Below are 22,920 nucleotides of genomic sequence, written 5' to 3' on the forward strand. Positions count from 1 at the left end.
GTGGATGAAACTGAAGCATATTATACAGAGTGAAGTAAGTCAGAAAGAGAAATACCAATACAGCATACTAACACATATATATGGAATTTAGAAAGACGGTAACAACGACCCTATATGCAAGACAGCAAAAGAGACACATATGTAAAGAACAGACTTTTGAACTGTGTGGGAGAATGCGAGGGTAGGATGATATGAGAGAATAGCACTGAAACATGTATATTAGCATATGTAAAACACATGTCCAGTGCAAGTTTGATGCACGAAGCAGGGCACTCAAAGCTGGTGCTCTGGAACAACCCAAAGGGACTGAAAGGTTGTTGCTGACCCATGAAAAGACTCCGGGATTCTTGGCCTCCGGAGGAGAATTCAATCCGGGGCCAGAGACGAGGCTTGATTGCTCAGAGCTTTTGTGTAATAAAGTTTTATTAAAGTATAAAGGAGATAGAGAAAGCTTCTGACATAGGCATCAGAAGGGGGCAGAAAGAGTACCCCCCTGCTAGTCTTCAGCTGGATGTTATATAGTCACTAGCAGTCTGCTAATGAAAGAAAGGAATGTCTTAAAACTCAGAATGGCACCAGGCCCCTCACCCATAAGATGCATTTTGGGATAATCTTGGCACCAGACGATTCATCCCGGGCCATAAAATGATTGACTTGAATCTTACAGAAGGGCAGATTACCATACAAATAGTTTTGTTTACATAGATTAGGGGAACAATATCTGAGTATAACATAGTAGTTTGTCAAGTAGGTTCTGAGCCTACTAGGCAAACCGACTTGAAGACAGAGTCTTCAAGTAAATGCATAGTATATTAACATAGCTTAAGACAAACATTTCCATTAGAAAAATGCATTAGTTAACTCAAGGTTTGAGCATAGTTAACTTCAGGTGAGACCAGGTGTCATTATGGCAGCACAGTATTTTAACAGAAACCTTTTAAATTTGTATCAGTTCCATTCAGTTCAGTCACTCAGTTGTGTCCAACTCTTTGCAACCCCATGACTCGCAGCATGCCAGGCCTCCCTGTCCATCACCAACTCCCGGAGTTCACTCAGATTCATGTCCATCGAGTCAGTGATGCTAAATATGTAGAGAAGGAAAAAAAATTCACTAGTTTGTTTCCTCCTGCCGCTTAAGAGAGATAAAAATGTCTGACACTTGCAGCCTATTTCCTCCATTTGGAGACCACCGGCCTTCCTGCCTGTTACCCTCTCAGGATGGGGTGGGGAGAGAGGTGGGAGAGGGGTTCAGGATGGTGGGACACATGTACACCAGTGGCTGATTCATGTCAATGTATGGCAAAAACCACCATGATATTGTAAATCAATTAGCCTCCAATTAAAATAAATTAATTTTTTTTAAACCTATGGGAAAAAATAAGTTCTTGGAATTGGTTTGCTGCATACATTACTCATGATCTGATCATGCTCAAACAAGCAGCAGTATTCTACCAATCAAAATAGAAGTTGTAGCTATCAAAATTTCAATTATGTGTCTATAAATACACAAAGTGAATTACAAAATTTTTGTGACAGAGTGTTGAATGAGAAAAATAATAGCAATCATCATGGCAATACATGCTTTCTTTCTTTGCTACCCTCATTCACCAGATTTCAGAACTGTTGGAACTTTTAAGTCTTCCCATGGCATAGGATTTTTGTGAGTGTGCACAGAGCTCTCTAAATTATGGTTACATTTTTTCCAAAATCTACTGAAAATCTTTAGTCAAGTATTCAACAGATGGAGAATAAAAATATCTGGCTTTCAACACTGTAGTGATTGAAACAAAGCCTGTAAACAGAAGTCATTAAAACATATCCATACAAATGCAAGAGAAAAAACAAACAAAATAAATGATGAGACCTCAGATCATGCGTGTGATTTAACTTTGAGTGTTATTGTATTTGGCGTATCTTGCTTAGGAAGAAGCTTTAGATAGCACTCCTATCATTAATTGGGTAAATCAATATATTCTTCACTAAATGAATTCAAATTGATGAATCTTATAATTTTGCACCTAAATTTCATGATATCCAAAAGAATCATTAAAAAGAGACAATTTGGGAGGGGGTTAAGTTTTGTCTGTAAAATATTTGTTGAAGATACCTGGAAGCAAAATAATAATACCTGCTTAAAATAAAACTACATGGGCGTAAATACTTATACATTTTAATATCCATAAACATAGAGTCTGGCATTGGAGTGTAAAATGAAGCAGGGCAAAGGCTAACAGAGTTTTGCCAAGAGAACACACTGGTCATAGCAAACACCCTCTTCCAACAACACAGGAGATGACTCTACATGTGGACATCACCAGATGGTCAATACCAAAATCAGACTGATTATATTCTTTGTGGCCAAAGATGGAGAAGCTCTATACAGTCAGCAAAAAAACAAGACCAGGAACTGACTGTGGTTGGGACCATGAATTCCTCATTGCAAAATTCAGACTTAAATTGAAGAAAGTAGGAAAACCACTAGGCCATAAAGGTATGACCTAAATCAAATCCCTTACAATTATAAAATGAAAGTAACAGATTCAGGAGATTAGATCTGATAGACGGAATGCCTGAAGAACTATGGACAGAAGTACTTGACATTGTACAGGAGACGGTGACCAAAACCATCCCCAAGAAAAAGAAATGCAAAAAGGCAAAATGGTTCTCTGAGGAGGCCTTACAAATAGTTGAGAAAAGAAGTGAAAGGCAAAGGAGAAAAGGAAAGATATGCCCATCTGAATGCAGAGTTCTTTAAAGAATACCAAGGAGAGATAAGAAAGCCCTCCTAAGTGAACAATGCAAAGAAATAGAGGGAAACAATAGAATGGGAAAGACTAGAGATCTCTTCAAGAAAATTAGAGATAAAAAGGGAATATTTCATGCAAAGATGGGCACAATAAAGGACAGAAATGGTGTGGACGTAACAGAAGCAGAAGATATTAAGAAGAGGTGGCAAAAATACACAGAAGTACTATACAAAAACAATCTTAATGACCTAGATAACCACAATGGTATTATCACTCACCTAGAGCCAGATATCTTGGAGTGTGAAGTCAAGTCCTCTTAGGAAGCATCACTAAGAAAAAAGCTAGTGGAGCTGATGGAATTCCAGCTGAGCTATTTCAAATCCTAAAGGATGATGCTGTTAAAGTGTTGCACTCAATATGCCAGCAAATATGGAAAACACAGCAGTGGCCACAGGACTGGAAAAGAACAGTTTTCATTCCAATCCCAAAGAAGGGCAATGCCAAAGAATGTTCAAACTGCCACACAATTGCATTCATTTTACCCACTAGCAAAGTAGTGCTCAAAATTCTCCAAGTCAGGCTTTAACAATACATGAACTGAGAAATTCCAGATGTTCAAGCTGGATTTAGAAAAGGCAGAGAAATCAGAGGTCAAATTGCCAATATCTTTTGGATCATAGAAAAGCAAGGGAGTTGCAAAAAAAAAAATCTATCTTTGCTTTATTGACTACACCAAAGCCTTTGACTGTGTGGATCACAACAAAGTGTGGAAAATTCTTCAATAGATGGGAATAGCAGACCAACTTACCTGCCTCCTGAAAAACTTGTATGCAGGTCAAGAAGCAACAGTCAAAACTGGACATGAAGAACAGGCTGATTCAAAATTGAGAAAGGAGTAGGTCAAGGCTGTATATTGTCACCCTGCTTATTTAACTTATATGCAGAGTACATATGTGAAAAGCCAGGCTGGATGAAGCACAAACTGGAATCAAGATTGCTGGGAGAAATATCAATAACCTCAGATATGCAGATGACACCAACTTAATGGCAGAAATCAAAGAGGAACTGAAGAGCCTCTGTATGAAGGTGAAAGGAGAGAGTGAAAAAGCTGGCTTAAAACTCCACATTCAAAAAATGAAGATCATGGCATCCAGTCCCATCACTTCATGTTAAATAGATGGGGAAACAATGGAAACAGTGACAGACTTTATTTTCTTGGGCTCTAAAATCACTGCAGATGGTGACTGCAGCCATGAAATTAAAAGACACTTGCTTCTTGAAAGAAAAGCTATGACCAACCTAGATGGCATATTAAAAAGCAGAGACATTACTTTATCGACAAAGGTCAGTATAGTCAAAGCTATGGTTTTTCCAGTAGTCATGTATGGTTGTGAGAGGTGGACCATAAGGAAGGCTGAGTGCTGAAGAAAGGATGCTTTTGAGCTGTGGTGTTGGAGAAGACTCTTGAGAGTCCCTTGGACAGCAAGGAAATCCAATCAGTCCATCCTAAAGGAAATCAACCCTGAATATTCATTGGAAGGACTGATGCTGAGGCTGGAGCTCTAATACTTTGGCCACCTGATGCAAAGAACTGACTCATTGGAAAAGACCCTGATGCTTGGAAAGACTGAAGGCAGGAGAAGGGAACGACAGAGGACGAGATGGTTGGATGGCTTCACTGACTCAATGGACATGAGTTTGAGCAAGCTCTAGGAGATGGTGAAGGACAGGGAAGCCTGGCATGCTGCAGTTCATGGGGTCATAAAGAGTTGCACATGACCGAGCGACTGAACAACAACATTAAGCATAGAGATGAGAGGATCTGCCATTAGCAGAATTTGTTCAGAATCTATGAAAAGGGTAAATTTGCAACTAAAAATATTATGGTCTAAAGATAGTCGATTGGTGTGTCAACAATTTCAAATTATCAACCACAAAAATGCAACTTTAAAGAAAATTACAGACAATTTTATTTAAAATGATTAAAAGCAATAAAACCATATTAAAAGACATTCTTTAGATAAACATCAGTGACACACTGTCAGTTGAAAGACAGCTAGGAATCTAGTAAAAATATAGAAATTACAAATATTAAACTATTTCTATACCTGAAAATAATGTTATATGTCAGTTATACCTCAATTTTTTAAATGTGTAAGTATGTACAATAATTTTTGTTTATTTTTAACATCAAATTTATCAATGTAAAAATGTTTACATTTTACTGTAATATATACACACATGTATTACTTTTAGTTTTGATTTTATTCCTAATTAAACTATTTTTAGATCCATTGGTATAATAAAACCAAATCATTTATCAGTAAATAAATATTTATCTTAGACCTTCCCCCTTTCACATTAGTCCTGGTTTGGACTAAAGTTACATTGTGACTGTAGTTATAAATGTATGATTTATACTCCCACAGGGCTGTCTAATGCAATTGTATTAAAAAAGGCATCATAAGAGAGGCTGAAGAGATGCTCAATTTCCACTCAGCACCAAAGATCTTTTTATTTTCCCCTCTCTATCTTTTTTGCCTGATAGCTTTGGGGAACAAGGTTTGATGTTAGATCATCCTGCTGATTAAATTTCTCATTCCTTCCTACTATATTCCATCTTTATGACGCTCAAGGAAGATTTCTCACTCTAAAGTCCGCAAGGGTTCTTTTTGTAAAGGTTAGGATATTTGCCCTGGGGCAGCACAGTGCCCCTTTCCCGAGTGGTCACAGCCCACATAGCCCATGCAACTTTATTTGGATCAAATCCTAAATCAGAAAAGTCAGCTGGAGAAAGCCAGTAGCTATCCCCTTACAGCCCTCCTTTCTTTCTCTTCGCTCTCCCCACACTCACCACTTTTAATAAGCTATCATAGTAAGCAAAAAAAGCAATAAAACCCTTTGTCACTAAATTATAAATAGGTAAGTGTCCTTCTTCATTAATGAATGTGCTTTAAACAGAAATGTTTTATAGTCTGGTTATTGTTTTTGTTGGTTTTTATTGCAGCCCTACTTTAATTACTTCCTAGCATGTTGCATAATGTTTCAAAAATGGATTGGTTCAGATCACTACAATGGGAGAGGTCCAGCATGCCTTCATACTTCTGTCGTTTCGATTTTCAAGATTGTAATGATCATCACAATTTCCATTCCTGTTGCTTGTTCCACATTTCTGTTGCTTCTGTTCTAGAGTGTTACTCTATCTTGTACATGAGTTAGGGAATGCTAGTTGCCCAGAAATCGCAGGGGTTTAAACCATCAAAGCTGATTGCTGTTGCAAATCAAGCCCAGTTGGCTGGAGACTGGGGATGTGTGGTGGGTCTCTGCTCCACAGAATATCCCAGAAACTCAGGCAGACTAAGACTTTGCTGTCTTCACAGACCACATGGAAAGTTGTAATGAGTCAAACCTAACTGACTAACTGATGGGCATCTGGTCCCATCACTTCATGGCAAATAGATGGGGAAACAAAATCACTGCAGATGGTGACTGCAGCCATGAAATTAAAAGTGCTTCTTGGAAAAAAAAAGTCATGAAAAACCTAGACAGCATATTAAAAAGCAGAGACATTACTTTATCAACAAAGGTCCATCTAATCAAAGCTATGGTTTTTCCAGTAGTCATGTATGGATGTGAGAGTTGGACCATAAGGAAGGCTGAGCGCTAAGTAATTGATGCTTTTGAACTGTGGTGTTGGAGAAGACTCTTGAGAGTCCCTTGGAGATCCAGCCAGTCAATCATAAAGGAAATCAATCTTGAATATTCACTGGAAGGATTAATGCTGAGGCGAAGCTCCAATACTTTGGCCACCTGATGCGAAGAACTGACTCATTGGCAAAGACCCTGATGCTTGGAAAGATTGAAGGCAGGAGGAGAAGGGGATGACAGAGGGCAAGATGGCTAGATAGCATTACTGACTCAATGAACATGAATTTGAGCAAGCTCCGGGAGATGGTGAAGGGCAGGGAGGCCTGGTGTGCTGCAGTCCATGAGGTCACAAAGAATGGACATGACTGAGTGACTGAACAAGAAAAATAAACCTAAGAGTGGCCTACATAGCTTCCACCTACATTCCACAGACGAGCACGCAGTCACACTAAACTATCTAACTGCAAGGGAAGCTAGGAAATGTAGTCCAGCCATGGGCCTGAGTATTAGTCACTGAGTCATGTCCACCTCTTTGTGACCCCATGGACTGTAGCCTGCCAGGCTCCTCCATCCATGGGATTCTCCAGTCAGGAATACTGGAAAGGGTATTCCCTCTCCAGGGGATTCCATTCCCTTTCCAGGGGATCTTCCTGACTCAAGGATTGAACCCAGGTCTCCTGCACTGCAGGTAGATTCTTTACTGTCTGAGCCAATAGGAAGCTGTGGGGGCTCAGAGGAAAGAAAATGAGTGTAGCCAGCAACCCACTAGCATCGGCCACAAACTAATTAGACCTAGTCACTGTAGTCATTAGAACTTCAGAATAGGCTAAAGGAATGCTTTCTGAAGAAAAAAAACCTTAAAGTATAAGCTCACTGCCAAATGCACATTATGAGTTCTTATTAAATGATTTAAACTGCCTTTTAATTAATAGGGGAATTGGCAATTCATTTTAAGAAGTAGTAACATAACTTGTTTCAGAGAAGGCAATGGCACCCCACTCCAGTACTCTTGCCTGGAAAATCCCATGGACGGAGGAGCCTGGTAGGCTGCAGTCCATGGGGTCGCGAAGAGTCGGGCACAACTGAGCAACTTCCCTTTCACTTTTCACTTTCCTGCATTGGAGAAGGAAATGGCAACCAACTCCAGTGTTCTTGCCTGGAGAATCCCAGGGACGGGGGAACTGGTGGGCTGCCATCTATGGGGTCACACAGAGTCGGACACGACTGAAGCGACTTAGCAGCAGCAGCAACATAACTTGTTTAGGGACTGAAAAAGTTTGTCTCTGAGAAAACGTGCAATTCAAATTGATTCCCCCCTTTGTCTTACTCCTTTTGAGTATTTATTTGACTGCCCATACACTCTGATTGCCCATTTGAAAATGACTGGCAAAGTTACGACAGTAGTAGAACTACTGTGAGCAAGAGTCCTTGAGAAGAAATGGAATATCCCTCCTGGTCAACAAGAAAGTCCGAAATGCAGTACTTGGGTGCAGTCTCAAAAATGACACAACGATCTTGGTTTCCAAAGCAAACCATCCAATAACACAGTAATCCAAGTTCATGACCCAACCCCTGATGGAGAAGAAGCTGAAGTTGAAAGTTGTTTTCATAACTTTTATTTGTACATGCTGCACCAATAGCCAGTTTACACATTCATTTATTTTTTCCAGCTGTAGTGAGATGTAATTAACAAAAAATTGTAATATATGTACAGTGTACAATGTGATGATTTGATGTACACATATACTGTGAAATGATTAACATGATCAAGTTCATTAATACATCTATCACCTTTCATGGTTACTTCCCCACATTTTTTCTTAAGAATGCTAAGATCTATTCTCTTAGTAGAGCTCAAATAGACAATACAGATTAACTATAGTCATCATGCTAGACATTAGATCCTCAGAATTTACTTATCTTATGATTTAAAGTTTGTACCCTTTGACCAGTATCTCTTCATTTCCCTCAACCCCGAGCCTCTGGCAACCATGGCTGAACTGTTTCTGTGAGTTTTTTGTTTTTTACATTTCACATATAAGTGATACCATACAGCATCTATCTTTCTGTCTGGTTTATTTCACTTGGTATAATGTCCTCCAGTTTCACCATTGTTGTTGCAAGTGGCAGAATTTCCTTCTTTTTCATGAAAGAATAATGTTACATTGTGTATATATACATCGCATTTTCCTTACCTGCTTATCCATCAATGGACACTTGGGTTGCTTCCATAGCTTGGCTACTGTAAATAATGCTCCAGTGAACAAGTGGGCACAGGTATCTCCTCAAGACAGTGATCTCCGTTCTTTTGTATTTATATCCATAAGTGGGATTACTGGGTCATGTGCTAGTTCTATTTTTTTCCAGGGGCTTCCATACTGTTTTCCACAGTGACTGCACCAATTTACATTCTCACCAACAAAGCATAAGGGTTCCCTTTCCTCTATATCCTTGCCAACACTTATTTCCTGTCTCTTCGATAGGTGACAGCCTTATTTATTCACTTATGCATCTGTTCTTCACTTACCTATTGAGCAGGTACCAGAGCTGGGCACTGTCTTAGATACTAAGGATCCCAAGAAGGACAAGATGGACAAGGTCTCTGACTCATAGAACCTGCATTCCTGTGGAGAAGACATTCAACAAGCAGATATATGAATGGGTAGATTTTATATGTATTTATTACATATATTAATAACATCTATAATAACAATAATATATATCACAGGTAAGGCCAATTTCGTGACTTTTCCTGCCTCATCAACAGCCCTATATAAACATCTACATTCTACCTCTTTCAGCATTCAGCACTTTAGGAAAATTCTTGCTATTGGTGAACAAAAGGGCTAGAGCATAATAGAAGGAAACAAAGTTCATTAAATGACTGGAAGACACATACAAGTGTCATATTTTTCCATTTCAAATTATTTTAGAATCTCATCCTCCTCGCCACCCAAAACAAGACACCAGGGCCCCAAGTTGTTGCTACTTGAGTTGTTTTTCCTCTTTCCGTCACATGAACACAAATATATAGAATTCTAAAGGCCCTCATCATGTTATTTTACAAATGAGAAGAGTTAGGTTTAGAAACAGGAAGCAATTTGCCTGAGATTACAGAAGTAGTTGGGGGAAGAGCTGGACTGGATTTCCACTTTAGTTTTACATCCCTGGGAGAGCACAATAGAGAGTAACAACCTATTTTATAATACTAATGAGAAAACACCGGTGGACTCAGCTACATAAAATCCGACTTTGAGGTTGTAAACTAGAAAATTGAAAAGCCTATTGAAAGTCATTTTCTTTCTTTTTCTCCATGCCTTTTTTAAGGAAGGAGAGAGATTTCCTTCACAAAGTTGAATGACTCTCTGACATGGTAGGGAACTGAATCTAAGCTGAAAATTGAGAAAACAAGACACTTGAGGAAAAAAGTTAAAATCAGTATAGTCCCCCTAAACACAAGCCAGCTGGTGTGTTTCTAAACTCTGCCTTCATAATGACTGAAATAGTCAACACTTCACAAAATAGGTAAGAGGAAGTAAACAAAATTTAAAAGCAAACAAATAAAAAACAACTAATATGTAAGAGAAAGTCAACAAATTTCTAAGCAACACATGAGAAAACTTTCCCGAGGATCAGAAAGGGCAAATTAAAATATCAGGATATTATTATTATTTTACCTGTGAACATAGTGTTTCTAATGATAATTTGCAGTGCTTGTGAGGGTTGGTAAGACGGGAACACTCATCATCAGAGCTTAGTGGGTCTGTCTATTTGGACAACCATTCTGGAAGGTACTTCTCCAGGAAAATATACCAGGAGTCCTGAAATGTTCCTGTCCTTTGACTCAGAAATGCACTCTTAGGAAATGGTCCTAAGGAGATAATCAGAGATTCAACTAAAGATTTATATGCAAGGACACTCATCACTGTGCTCTTCATGATGAAAATAATACATATTTTTAATACATATATGTACATTTATATAACAGACTAAACATCCAACAAAAATGCCATGAGTAAATGAAGTATGGTATATATATATATATATATTGCATGGATTTTTGTATGGTTATTAATGATATGGGAGAAAACATTCGCAATATAAAGTTAAATCAGAGATTCTCAACTCTGCCTACCAAGGGACATTTGGCCACGTCTGGAGTCATTTTTGGTCACCAAAGCTGGTGGAGGGGCACTACTGGTAGCTAGTGAGTTGAAGCCAGGGATGCTGCTAAATAGCCTATAACCCTCTCCCCCCATGACAAAGAATTATCCTGTCAATAGTGCCACAGTTGAGAAACTGTCGGACAGATAAGACATGTTCAATGCTATGAATGCTGACAAATTTCAAGCTTTAAGAGGATAAAACGAGGACATCACCTGGTGATAAAATTATGAGTGAGGTTTATTTTCTTCTTTACACTTTACTTTCTTAAATATTCTACCATGAACATGTATTATTCATACAGTCAATTTAAATTTTTAAAATAATCCTTCAAAAGCTCTCTGCAGCCTCTTACATTAAATGAGGTTCCTCACCTCTACCCTCAGGATCATGCATAATGTGGCCCTGCCTGACCTCTGGAAACCTTACTTCTCCCTACTTTTCATGAAGAACTCTCCACTTTAATTAGACAGATTTCTCCCACATCGCCCAGTACATCCTGCTTATTTGCTCATCTCCTTGATCACCTGTGACACGGGATAATTGCCACCTCATGGGATTGTTGAGAGGATCAAACGAGATAAAATGTGCAGAAGTATTTTATAATTGTTGAGTCCACAAACGTTAGTTTTCACTCTGTCACCAGGCCCACCTTCCCTCCAGCTGAACTAAACCCATCCATGATTCAGTTTCTAACTCATGAATCTCTTTTTCTATCAAGTCTCTCCTGGTTTCCTCCAGGCTGTTTTGGGGAACAGTGAACCCTACAACTTTGCCACCCTAAGAAAAAAAAAGTTGAAATGAAAGCATAGTTTCCCAAAGTAAGTTCATTGGAACACTAGTCTCATCAGACATCAGTCAAGGTTATGTCAGGAAACAAATGGTACTTCAAATTGGGCAATTGGAGGAAAGTTTAACAATGGGCTAGTCACAGAGATGGGGGAGAAATGTAGGGAAACCATCCCTAGGGGAAAGACTGTGGAATGATTTACTGAGAGGGAAACAGCCCTAGGGAGAAGGTTCCAGATAGGAATTGGGACTTCTGTCCACAGACACAGCCAACTGTAAGTGACACAGCATAGTGAGACCCAGAGAATAAACACCCTAACTCTATTCTCCTTCCTCCCTCTAATCACATATAGGTGGGCCTTATTGGCCAAGCAAACCCAGACATCAAGGTATTTATCAATCAGGGTTCTCCAGAGAAGCAGAAACAGAGACTAATTTTAAGAAATTGGCTCATGTGGTTGGGGTCGGGGGATGGGGGTGTGGTTAATACCAAAACCTTCTTCAGGAAACCTCAATGTTTGCTCTTAAGGCCTTCAGCTGATTGGGTGAGGCCCACCCACACTATGGAAAGTAATCTGCTTTACTTAAAGTGCATGGATTATAGAAGTTAGCCACATCTATGCAATACCTTCAGTAACATCTCGATTCACTGTAACCATGAGAGAGGTCAAGGGGGGCCTGTTGATATTTTCATACAGGTCAGCCTCCCTTGTAGCACCAACCAGAGTGAAGGAGTGTTGAGGGCAGACCTGGAGGAGCAAAGAGGAGACTGAAGCTCTCCAGCACAGTTTTAACAGCCATCCTGTAAGCAAAACTGTCACACAGTTAAAAAAAAAAATTTGAGAAACACTGAGTTAAACAAAGTTAAACCAATTATATTCCTGGTCAAATGACTATTATATTTTACCAGGAATGTAGAGGGGAGGCACTGTAAACAGGAGAGGTGGGAAGCACAAAGGCTTATGGGTTAATAGATGGGTATAAATATGCACTTAAGGATGCCAGTGGGCTTATGGAGCTGGAGTAGGATGCCCAAGTGGAGGAGGGCAGGCAAGGGGGCCATTAAGTGGAGGAGTTTACAGGCTGAAGACTTCAGCGTATATAATTAGGAGGTTTAATTTTATTCAAGAGGTAATTGAGTTATTCTGGGCTCCTTAGAATGGAAGTAACCTAATCCAAATAAAAGCCGAAAAAAAGTATTCATGTTGCTATGTGTAGGATGCATAGGAATGAAGATAAGAAACTGAGAAGCCAGAAAGGAGGCAGCTGATGCACTGTGGATCTAAGGTAGCCATTGAATATTAGAGATTATGGCGGGAATGAAAAGGAAGCATGAGAGCCAGGAAAGTCTCCAGAGGAAAAATGCTGAGCTGAAGGCTTGAAGTAGAAAGGAAATGAGGGAGATACTGTGAAAGTTGGGAAATAATTGCAGTGTTATTTTACCATAATTAAAGACATAGGATACCCATGCAGTCCATCCAGCTTCAATCAGCAACCAGTTCTCCCATCGTCAACAAAAATTAGAAGATGCTTCATGAGAGAGATTGAAATAACACAACCCCCGGCCATTCTACTGCGCCACTGGAGGGCCAGTTCTTATAATAATATAATAACTGAGACCAAAATTGCAGAAGCTTCGTGAGGAAAAATCTCAGAAGCGAATAAACTCATAACAGGAAATAATTAGTGTAATTGAAGAAAACTGTAGAAGGGTGTGTTAATAGATGCAATAAGAGAGTGTCTTTCATGATTGCAATTGATGAGGACCTACACACTCTAGTGGGTTTCCCGGTGGCTCAGACGGTAAAGAATCTGCCTGCAATGCAGGAGACCTGGGTTCAATCCCTGGGTTGGGAAGACCCCCTGGAGAAGGGAATGGCTATCCACTCCAGTATTCTTGCCAAGAGGATTCCACTGACAGAGGAGCCTGGGAGTTGCAAAGAGTATGACACAACTGAGCAACTAACACTTCCCACACTCCAGCAGGCAAAACATTAGGAACCATGGAAGAAAGGCAATGTGCATTTTTCCCCACAAAGTACTTTGGTCTCCCATGCTGGCCCCTGAGCCTTTCATGGAAATACATAAAGCTGTGTCCCACTCTCCATCACAGCCTCTGATGAGGACAGAGGTAAAGCCCTACTCTCTCCAACCACCCAACCTGCCACAGTGGATAGGGAAGACCCGGGAAGGAGGTTCTGGCACCTAACATTGCCCGGAAAAATGGCCACTGTTCTTAGAGTTGGATGGTACAAGCCCTGACTGTGCCTCTTAACTCGAGCAAATGCCCTCACATCTCAGAACCTGCTTCCTCACCTTTAGAATGGAGATAACTTGGAGTGATACGTGATTACATAAAATAATGTAACTGGAAACATTTCATGGACCAAAAAATGTAATCCAGTTTATCATTACTCACTGGGATCAGTTTGCTATGAACAGTCACCCCAACTTCCATTGGCACCACCTTGAGCAGCAAGAGGCATTTGGAGCTTGAGACTTGTGAACCCTGAGAGCCACAGCAAGAGGCCACCCACAGACAGATTCTCTAGGGTCCCCAGTGAGTGGGAGCAAAGTACCAATGACCCAGAGCTGGGTTTCCTCCCTTATTCCTACCTGGTTTCCATGGAAATCCCTAGTCATACTTTCAAAGATTCATTTGACCTGCCATCCTGACATAATAGAAACACAAAAATAGGTTTTAATATAGTTTGAATTAAGCATTTCCATTAATTGCTATTGTAGAATTTTTCTGCCATTTAATAAAGAAAAAAGCAAACAGCAGTAATTTTCACCAAAGGTCAGTGATCAAGAACATACAGGTGTTTTCTTCTCTCTCAGAACGGCTTGAACTTGCCTGATAAAATACCATCTCCCCTGAGTAAGAAGTTACTGTTTTCTCAGAAGACATGGCAGAAAACTAGAAAATGTCAACTGTGATGGAAGTTCTCTTTACAGAGGGCCTGAGATTAAGAAGAAATCATGAGCTCTGTCCTCTTGCTACATCAATCACTAAAGATTAAGAGGGATCCAAGACCCAGTCATTACCAATAATATCAAGGTAGTCCAGTCAGCAAGTTATGTTAGCAACACCAAGGGTTCTATAAAATTGAGAGTACATTTCACACTCTTAGAGTCTGTGCATGTGATAATCCCTAGAGAGCTCACTGAGCACTGACAATGGAGGCTAGGCACCAGGCGGAACCCTCCCTGCATCAGCTTACTGAACTCTCATAAAACCCTCCCTTGTTTAAATCTGTCACAATCCTATTCAAAATCATCAAAAACTGCAAACAACCCAGATATCCTTCAACAGGTGAATGTAAAACAAACTGCAGCAGATCCATTCAATGAAATACAACATGCCCATAAAAAGCAACATGTATAAATCTCAGACATACTCAAAGAAGCCAGTCTCCAGAGGTTATATCCTCTATGGTGGTCTATATATGTGACCTTCTGGAAAAGCAGAGGAACCAGAGATCAAATTGCCAACATCCACTGGATCATCATGGAGAAGGCAATGGCACCCCACTCCAGTACTCTTGCCTGGAAAATCCCATGGATGGAGGAGCCTGGTAGGCAGCGGTCCATGTGGTTGCTAAGAGTTGGACACGACTGAGTGACTTCACTTTCACTTTTCACTTTCGTGCATTAGAGAAGGAAATGGCAACCCACTCCAGTGTTCTTGCCTAGAGAATTCCAGGGACAGGGAAGCCTGGTGGGCTGCCGTCTATGGGGTCACACAGAGTCGGACATGACTGAAGTGACTTAGCAGCAGCAGCAGCAGCTGGATCATCAAAAAAGCAAGGGAATTCCAGAAAAACATCTACTTCTGCTTCACTGACTACATTGAAGGCTTTGAGTGTGTGAATCACAACAAACTATGGTAAAGTCTAAAAGAAAAGAGAATACCAGACCACCTTATCTGCTTGCTGAGAAACCTGTATGCAGGTCAAGAAGCAATAGTTAGAACCAGACATGGAACAATAGACTGGTTCCAAACTGGGAAAGGAGTTCATCAAGGCTGTATGTTGTCATCCTGCTTATTTAACTAATATGCAGAGTACATCATGTGAAATGCCAGGATGGATGAAGCACAAATTGAAATCAAGACTGCCTCTTGATGAGGGTGAAAAAGGAGAGTGAAAAGTCTGGCTTAAAACTCAACATTCAAAAAACTAAGATCATGGCATCCAGTCCTATCACTTCATGGCAAACAGATAGGGGGAAAATGCAAACAGTGATAGACTTTATTTTCTTAGGCTCCAAAATCACTGCAAATAGTGACTGCAGCCATGAAATTAAAAGATGCTTGCTCCATGGAAGAAAAGCTATGACAGATCTAGATAGCATATTAAAAAGGCAGAGACATCACTTTTCCAACAAAGGTCCATATAGTCGAAGCTATGATGTTTTCAGTAGTGATATATGGATGTGAGAGTTGGACCATAAAGAAGGTTAAGAGCCAAAGAATTGATACTTTGGAAGCATGCTGTTGGAGAAGACTCCTGCAAGTCCCTTGGACAGCAAGGAAATCAAACCAGTCCAGGCTAAAGGAAACCAACTCTGAATATTCATTGAAAGGACTGATGCTGAAGCTCAAGTTCTAATACTCTGGCCACCTGATGTGAAGAACTGACTCACTGGAAAAGACCCTGATGCTGGGAAAGATTGAAGGCAGGAGGAGAAGGGGGCAACAGAGGATGAAATGGGTGGATGGCATCACCAACTCTATGGACGTGAATTTGAGCAAGCTCCAGGAGATGGTGAAGGACAGGGAAGCCTGGCACGCTTCAGTCCACAAAGTCACAAGAAGTCAGACACAACTGTGCAACTAAACAGCCACAAGGGGAAAAGGCAAATCTATAGGGATGGAGAACAGAGAATTGTTTGCCAGAGGTTGGGGTGGGGCAAAGGGGTGGCATAAGGGAATATTAGGGGTGACATAATTTCTCTGTTCCCTGATTGTGGAGGTAGTTACACAAATGTGTCAAAACTCACAGAACTTTATGCAGAAGAAAGTTCATTTCATGGTATGTTAACTTAAACATTTTAGAAATTGAAACAAAATATACCCAAATAAACTTCTCTTTAAGAAAAATGCTTTCAAAGAAATTTTCCACCTGGATTTCTTCCAGATAGGTTTCTTCTGCTTTGTGGGGGCCTCCCCACACTCGCCCTGGCATTTGTGGGTCTGTTTATTCATGGAGAAAGTGAGATCAGTCTCCCTCGATCCTAAAGTGACACCCATGGGCAGGCACTTCATGGAAGTGGCAGAGCAGTGGGTTTGGAGAGAAAGGGAATTTGGCCTCCATGGGGTTCTGAACCCATACATGGCAGTTGTGCTTTTGTTTGAAAACCCATGGGTTAGAATAGATGGTCTTTGCCCAGATCCTTGCACAACTGGAGGGTTGGAACAACTCTGGATTTCAGTGTCTACTGATAGGGCCCACTCATTCACCCCTCAGGCACATGCCACTGTGGACCCTTGTGGCCAGCCAGGCCAGTCCATAGCTCCAGCCTTCTGGGCCGAGGCCTGTGCAAGGAACCTCTGAGGCCCAATGCCAGACCTGCTCTCCACACATGCCCTGAGACAGAGACCACTGCCATCTTTCATCAAAAGCTGGAGGAGCGCTTGCCATGTACAGCGGTGCTAAATATATATATATATATATATATATTTTAATTTTATACAACTGAATGCTTCCTTTGAAAACTATCTTATGCATAAGTACAATCTAGAGAACCAGAGTTGGGCCCTGGTGGCTGAAGGTGGATGCAGGGTTGGCTTGGGGCCCCCCAGGGCTTCTGGAGCACTGCTTGAAGTCTACTTACCCAAGAGGTTGGCACTTACTGTGAGAAGCATGAGAGGCTCCATGATGCTTAAGGCTGGCTTCAGGTTCAAAAGAATGAGACAGGATTGTGGCAGACTCATTCCTGGGTTAGTTGGCTGTGGGGAGGACTGCAGGATTCCAGGTTTGCCACATGCATTGGGCACTGGTCCCCTTGACATGGGCACCACATGGTTCAGCATCTGTCACTCACTGGGTAGGAAACTTATCTTTACTATCTTACATTTAGTAAGCTGAATCTTTAAAAATATGAATGATAAGATTAAGAGCTACAGCACTCTTCCTTTTTCGGTGCCCTTACAAAAGGTATCATCTAGTTTTTCTGTATCAACAAAAGAAAAATGTTTAAGGAGAGATCTTGGTGGAGGATCAGTGGCAGATCTCTACTTCTGACCCCAGGGCTGGCAGAATGGCTCACAGTGGAACCATCAGACAGACCTCCCTCTCCTAGATGTCAGGGATCACGTCCATGGGGGAAGTGACCATGGTCATGGTGTTCTTGCCAAACAGCTGGAACTCATAGTAGATGAGCTGTTCCCAAAAGCCATTTTTGGGCTGGAGGATGAGCTGGCAGGACTTGGTCCATGTGTGGGTGTCCAGCGGGGCCATGGCCTGGTACTTCATGATAGGCGAGACAGGGGGTGGCAGAGGGGCTCAGCCAGCAGCACATCACGGCAGGGTAGCGCCCTGCTTCCTCTCCACCTTGTGATGTGGTCTGCTGTGGGGTCGAAGTCACAGAGCTGCAAAGTAGGTGTGTCGGCCACAGGCACCTGCACATAGTGGATGTCCTCAGATTAGGTGCTCACCGTCCCCCCTGAGAGGCTGCGGACTGTGCTAATGTGGTTGCTGGAGAGCACGAGCTTATTGCTGGCAGCCACCCTGCTGCTGATGTACAGGCTGCTCCTGACGGTGAGAGGCCACTGACGGAGGGCTGCCAGAACTGAAACAGGAAAGCCCATGGGGATGCTATCATCCAACTGGTGGGTCAGCAGCCAGTGAGACATAAAAGGCTGCATCTTCCTGCTAGGCTGTGTCCATGGAACACACTCTCACGTAAGCAGGAGGGTAAGTTCACTTAGGTAGCAACTTTGGGTCTCCGGGTGAGGGAAGACCCATCATGACCAGGGAGCCACTATCCCCGCTGCCCACAGCGCCAGTTTCTGTAGCACTGATCCCTTGTTGCAGAGAGGAATGGGCCATGCTGGGTCTCTGGAGAAACGCTGGCCTCGTCTCCCTGTCCTGGAGCTGCTGGGCCTGAATTCATCTGGTTACCCACCCTGCGATCATGCAGGGACTGCAGCAGTCAGTCAAGAAGTAGGGTCTGCTCCGCACCGCAGCCCACTCCTTCTCGCCCATCCCATCTCCATGGCAATGCTGAATTCTCACAAAAATCTCTTGGTGATTCTTTGCCTCCATTCTACAAGGAAGGAATCAGAGGTGAGAGAGTTAAGTAAAATAGCTGACGCCCAACAAGAGAATAAGGAGCAAAGCTACCATACTGGTGTGGACAGGTAGCATGAGAATTCCAAGGTCAAAGTAGCCTGTCCATAAATTCAGGGTGATTATCACCAGCATCTCAAAGTTCTTGCATTGAACTCTTCCTGCTCACACAGGCCCTCAAAAACATCCTCCCACCCCAAAGTATCAATAAAAGCCTTCAAAAGATGCCTCTCCTGTCCCCATGGACTGGTTTGTCAGCACCTACCATTTTCACAGTCCTTTCGCCTGGAGAAGGGAATGGCTACCCACTCCGGTATTCTCACCTGGAGAATCCCATAGTCAGAGGAACCTGGCAGGCTTCAGTCCGTAGGGTTGAAAAGAGTTCAAGAGGCCACTGAGCGACTAACATACATTCCTTGCATCGATGTCTTTCCTAATGCAGCCACTAGGGGAAGACTTAAAGCTGACATGGCTGATGGACATCTCGGAACATCCTTGCCGGCTTCCCCTCCTTGTCCCAGAGTTGCCAGTTTTGAAAACGTCATTGTGGTCCTGCGTGCCACAGAGAAATGGGGACACTGGCCCTTGTCCTTTCACAGTGATGCCCATTGTCACATGGACCTTGAAGCAGCTCATCCAGTGTCTGATTCTCCCCTTTCTCATGAAGATTCAAAATCTGACCCTCCTTTTAGCTTTCCCCAGTCCCCTCCGCTGTACCTCAAGCACAAAAGCAAGCCACAAGAGGGCAGAATAGCGAAGTCAGCTTATACTAGGGTATTTTCCAGAGTATCTTTCATAATTAAAACTTCTATAATTCAAGAATAACTTTCCTGTAGGGCTGACAAAGAATAGCACCATGCAGTTCTGTTTATCGGCTACCACAGCAGTAGTATCGTTTCCAATTAGTTCACCAGCTTTAAACATGTGTGATTATTTTCTTTTCTCATTTGGGGAGGTCCAAATTATTTCAAATTTTGTCCTAGAAATGAGATATTTTAACTATGTTTTTAATCACATTATTTCATATTTAAATAATCCAAAATCACATAAGGCTATATATATATATGTGTGTGTGTGTGTGTGTGTGTGTGTGTGTGTGTGTGTGTATATATATATCTACACACATGAATATTTCAGCCCTTTCCACTTTCTCCCTAGTTCTAAAGAAGGACTCTTACTTGGGAGTTAAATGTCAAGTTTCTCCTATTGAGTATGAAATCTGGGAAATGAGATGATTTTTAGAGAAATAAAGATAGATTACCCACCCCAGAAGCCCAAATGTATCACAGAGAGTCAGATGCTGGGAGCACTAGTTTTAGGAAGACATCACTGTGCATGAACATAGGGATGGAAAAGAAGGAGTAAGTGAATGAGGGAATATCACAGTGATGAGGGGAAAGTTTAGATGACAGGACAAGAAAGAGATCTTTAGCTCTATACTTGACTGGAGACTCATAGTCAAGAGACCAGAAAGCCATGTCTTTTTGTTCCATGGAAGTTTTCAAAGACTATAGCGAAAATGGGAAGAGAACATTTTATATTTTCATGAGCCACTTCCAGAGAGTTCTTAGGAGTGCTGCTACAAGGCATTATAGAAAGACTGAGAAGAATAAAGATGTCTAAAGAAGATGCACGCAAGTACTGTGTGGATCACAACAAACTGTGGAAAATTCTTAAAGTGATGGGAATACCAGACCACCTGACCTACCTCTTGAGAAATCTGTATGCAGGTCAAGAAGCAACAGTTAGAACTGGACATGGAACAACAGACTGGTTCAAAATCAGGAAAGGAGTACATCAAAGCTGTATATTGTCACTCTGCTTATTTAACTTATATGCTGCCGGGGTCCAGCCCCGGTGGATCCAGGGAATTCGAAGCTGGGACGGCATTGGCAAGGAGAACTTATTTATTTATTAATATAGAAATATAAGATTAGATTAGGAAGAAATAGTGTAGTAGGAAAATTAAGTGGAGAAAGAAGGCTGAATAACTTGGTTTACGTGGGAAGCCAATAAAGTTCCAGACAAGGAGCTTGCACCATCTACATTAGGCCACCAGGGTCCTCTTGAATATTGGGGGGTGCCCCACCTTGGGCTCCCCCTCGCATGGATCTTAAAAGCCGGGACAAGTAAGTATACATGGTGAGCCTCCACACCCCACATGGGAATTCAGCCAGAAATTAGAGAGGAGACACAGGGGAAACCAGTCCAGCGACTGGCCCCGTCCTCTATTGTTCAGAAGGCCTTTTATACTTTTGATAAAACATGGAGATCAATGGGTAATACAAAGTTATGCAGCGTTAGCAGCCCAGACTCTTATCAAAACCAGGCTTCTCTCTGCATACCTAGTTGTATGTCTTAGGTAATTTACATCATCTTCCAGCCAAAAGGGCCAATTAACATTTTACAGCCTTTTTTCTGATAAGGGTTTGTCAACCAGAAGACTTATTTGTGTTGATCTTCCCAAAGTCTGGTGCCCCTCTCAGAAAGCACTAAATAAAGTTACATTCTTACATAGCAAGGACACAAGAGGAGTGCAGTGATATATAACAAAGAGAAAAGTAATTAACTCAAAAGTCTAGTGTTGCTAACATCAAAAGTACTATATGTCTTTTTCCATATCCCATTTACATTGATTAACATCCTCCCAGGTGCCTAAAAGATAAAGAATATGGAGGCCTGGCAGCAGTCATTGAGACAACAGTGAAAACCCTCTACCAGTATGATTTTTAACTCTTTAGAAAAGGCTCTGTATCTTTAAGATGCTTTAAGCTTTGTGCCTCTCATGGTTGGGGGTCTGTAAGCAATTCACAAGCTGTAAGAGGTCCGGGGGAACCTGTTAGGCAAGCTAGAGAGTTATCAGAGGGGGTTTAAGCTGAAACATCCCTTTCAAATGCAGAAGACTAAAGCCCTGATTTGACTTTTTCCAGAGAATATCAGAAGAGTGAAAAAGCAGGCAGATTCTTATTTTTGGGGGGGTGGATGCTCAGGAAATTCCAGGGGGAAAACCTGAGGTCTGATTAGCCTTGCCATCAGAGCTCTGCCGCATGACCTTGTCACGGGTGGAATTCCTCACGCTGGCTCCCGGCATCATGCAGAGAACATCATGTGAAATGCTGGGCTGGATGAAGCACAAGCTGGAATCAAGATGGCAGGGAGAAATACCAATAACCTCAGATACGCAAATGACACCACCCTTATGGCAGAAAGTGAAGAAGAACTAAAGAGCCTCTTGATGAAAGTGAAAGAGGAGAGTGAAAAAGTTGGCTTAAAACTCAACACTCAGAAAACTAAGATCACGGCATCGGGTCCCCATCACTCCTTGGCAAAAAGATGGGGAAACAATGAAAACGGTGAGAGACTCTGTTTTTTGGGACTCCAAAATCACTGCAGATGGTGATTACAGCCATGAAATTAAAAGACGCTTGCTCCTTGGAAGAAAAGCTATGACCAACCTAGACAGCATATTAAAAAGCAGAGATGTTACTTTGCCAACAAAGGTCCATCCAGTCAAAGCTATGGTTTTTCCGGTAGTCATGTATGGATATGAGAGTTGGACTATAAAGAAAGCTGAGCGCTGAAGAATTGATGCTTTTGAACTATGGTGCTGGAGAAGACTCTTGAGAGTCCCTTGGACTGCAAGGAGATCCAACCAGTCCATTCTAAAGGAAATCAGTTCTGAATAGTTCATTGGAAGGGCTGAAGCTGAAACTACAATACTTTGGCCACCTGATGCAAAGAACTGACTCATTGGAAAAGACCCTGATGCTAGGAAAGATTGAAGGCAGGAGGAGAAGGGGACAACAGAGGATGAGATGGTTGGATGGCATCACCAACTCGATGGACATGAGTTTGAGTAAGCTCCTGAATTTGGTGATGGACAGGGAGGCCTGGTATGCTGCAGTCCATGGGGCCGCAAAGAGTCGGACATGACTGAGCGACTGAACTGAACTGAAAGAAGATGCTCTTTTAAGCTTTGTTAGCATTAATGTACTCCCCCTTTTGGCTTTTCTTTTCCTCCAAGAGACTGAGTACAGATATGAATTGCTGTCAATTATGTTTTTCTGCCACACACTGCTTTTGAAGATAACATTGCTCAGAGACTGAACCATGTGTGTTCCCAGATGCACTCAGGTCATACAAAGTAACAAAGAACCCCCTCTCTTTTCAGGAAAAAAAAAATTGCCCTCAAGCATATCATACCTATAAACAGATATCAACCAAGATCAACAACTTTTAAATCTCAGTTTGATGTGAACTGAGACATACGCCATTTA

General features: G+C 41.7%; 1 pseudogene; it reads right to left on the reverse strand.

Annotated features, from left to right (window-relative positions):
• Positions 1-17,617: 17,617 nt before the first annotated feature.
• LOC102176594 lies at positions 17,618-18,176 on the reverse strand (annotated as a pseudogene).
• Between the last annotated feature and the right edge of the window lie 4,744 nt (positions 18,177-22,920).

Source organism: Capra hircus, assembly GCF_001704415.2.
Source record: "Capra hircus breed San Clemente chromosome X unlocalized genomic scaffold, ASM170441v1, whole genome shotgun sequence".
NCBI lineage: Eukaryota > Metazoa > Chordata > Mammalia > Artiodactyla > Bovidae > Capra > Capra hircus.